Source organism: Triticum aestivum, chromosome 7B, assembly GCF_018294505.1.
Source record: "Triticum aestivum cultivar Chinese Spring chromosome 7B, IWGSC CS RefSeq v2.1, whole genome shotgun sequence".
NCBI classification, from domain to species: Eukaryota; Viridiplantae; Streptophyta; class Magnoliopsida; order Poales; family Poaceae; genus Triticum; species Triticum aestivum.
In genome coordinates this window covers 491,415,302-491,418,074 of record NC_057813.1, presented here as the reverse complement: position 1 = coordinate 491,418,074, position 2,773 = coordinate 491,415,302, and positions in this window count along the sequence as shown.

The following is a 2,773-nucleotide window of genomic DNA, read 5'->3' as shown; positions in this document are numbered from 1 at the left end:
CTAGGGGTGATTATCTTCGTTTCGGCATTGCTAATCTATACATTGGTTGTCCCACCCAAGTAACTGCTGAAGTGACAGATAACAGGTGAGCTGCAGGCCAAAGATTCTACTTGAAAGTCTGTATTGTACATTTAGTTTGTACTATACCAAGTATAATCATGGTTCTGTATTGCTTCAAGCACATTGTAATAGATCATAATACAGAACTCCTTCCATTTTGATGATTTTCTTCACCTGTACATAAATTGGACCCTCTTTAGTCCTCCATTGTAACCAAGAAATATTGGGTCACCTAGAATAATAATATGCTGATCACTATCCACGATTCTGCTCCTGATGTGATTTTTTTTCATAGTTCTCACTTCCTAGTTCGTCTCACATTTCCACAACCTTAAGAGATGGTCCGACTCATATTTTTGACTACCTACGGAGAAATACGGTTGATCTGGTTCAGGCAGCATGGCTCAGACCCCATGGTTCACCACAGGCAAAACATGGTTGACCGGGTTAAGAATGCATGGTTCAGACCTGTGGTTCACTATAAAGTAGACTGCATGATGTTTTCATAAACCGGGATTGACCAGTGTCGAGGGACTACGCCGTGGGACATGGATCGAAAATTACAAAACAATCAATTGATTGAAAGAAATTCAGATTATTTATAGGACAGTTAGTGAAACATAAACCCACACATGCATAGATACTCTGATAGATAAGCAGCTACAGCAAAAAAGGAAACTACAACAATGTAGCGGAAATAAAAATTCTACATCTCATAGGAGAAATCAAGCTAGTGAACATAGCTTCTAGTGAAGAAGTGCCGACTTCAGTTTTAGGCACTTGTACATCCAACTACAACTACAAAAATATCTAAACATTTGAAAATTTCAACTATAAGTCTATAACCCATAAATATACAACAAGTATAGCTGGAAGTTCCGGCTTGCCGAGAAAACCGTGCAGGATGAACTATTTTCCACATAATCATCTACAGGATATGCTTTGAGCATCAATAAATAATTTTCAAGCATATACTGCAATTTAAACAAAATCAGAACCTTCTTTAGCATTCACTCCTAAATGTAATCATCTTTTAATGCAGGTCTCGGCCTTGTAGTAGCCCACATTGTCCGCAAGCAACTGTAGTCGAAAGTAGTTTCACAATGGAAAAGTTACTACCAGAAATAAGTCTGTCCAAACACTATGTCAGGTACCTTGCAGATAAAAAAAAGTGGGAGACTAGGATTCCCTCCTGGCCCCCGCGTCACTCCCAGGGGGCGACTCGGGTGGCGAAACCCTAGCCGCCACCTCAAACTCCCCTCCTCCCCTCCCTCCCCTCGCCGTCGTCGTCGGATACCGGCGGGCGAAGCCCTCACCGGTGGACGGCGGCGGCGGGGCCCTCGTCCGTGAGCTCGCGTGCTGCTGTTTGTGCGCTGGAGCGGCGGGAGCGCGCGGTGGCGAGGCAGGCGGTCGTCTGCGCTCAGGGGAGGCCGTGATGGTGTGGAACGCGTGCGCAATGGCGGCGGCCGGCTGCTGCTGCGAGCGGCAGAGATGAGGGCGCCCAGATCTGGGTTGCGCGTTTCTGCCCCAACCCACCCGTCCCCTTCCTTCCACCCCTCCCGGACGCCGCCGGTGGTAGCCGCTGGGCAGGTGAGCACGCGTGCAACGGTCCTTGACGGCTGCTGCTTTGCTGTGCCCCGGCGGTTCCTGGCAGCGGAAGCTGCGGGCCGGCGCGGCGACGGCGCGGTGCAGATGGCTGCTGTCGCCTGCTCGTCGCGCTCCCGGCGGTGGCCGGCCTGCTGGCGCTGTGCTGGTCGGTGCTCCTCCTGCGACTACAACGTTCCTAGGCATCCCTCCATGTGTGCTGGTCTTCTCCGACGTTCTTCTCCAAGTCCGGTCTGCCATTGCATCTGAGGTCCTTGTTCATGGGTCGGGGCGAAATCCCCGCACGGTGACGGCCTGCGCTGTCAACGGCGACGCCCGAGGGTGCCGTCACCTCCTTGGAGGCGTTGGCATGACCCTGACCAGATCTCCTCCTCGAGCACCGGGAGAAATCCCAGGTCCGGCCTCCCGGACGGGCAGCGGCGGCGTCTCGGCGCTGTTCCCCTCTTGTAGGCGCTGCTTTGGCTGCAAGTGGAGTTTGATGCGGCAGATGGAGGCTGGTGATGCATCGCTCTGCCGTAGACTGCTACACAGGGAGCCGATCACAATGTATGCCAGCGCCCGCGCTTCCCCAACGATTGCTACACCAGTTCCCGTTGAGCCCTGCCCTTCACCCACCGACTCTCTAGGCACATGGGTGAGAGGTACGTTGGCCTGGGCAGTCCTGGAGCTGCAATCGTCCCTGGAGCTGTCTGGCAATGGCAGTGACGCCGCCCTGCTGGGCGAGGCCTAATGTCGTTGCGTGTCTATAGTTGAGGGCACCTCCTCACCTAGTTGTAGTCGCGTGCGTGCGTGCGTGCGTGGGTGTGCGTGTGCGTGTGTGTGTGTCCCTCCTTTCTGGAGGTTGTACCCCTGATGTCTTCCTATTCAATGAAATGAAACGCAAAGTCTCTTGCGTTTTCTCGGAAAAAAATGGGAGATGCATCATATGAGTTCATAAGAGTACTTATGAATATTGATATTGACATTATCCAGAAACGTGCAGCCAAAGCTAATGAAAAGGTTCATTATATATTTTAATTTTGTATTTAGTGAAAACTGACTTGGCACTTGACATACAGTATGTGATGCTAGCTCCAGGTAAAATATGCATTGCAGTAAATACAGAGGG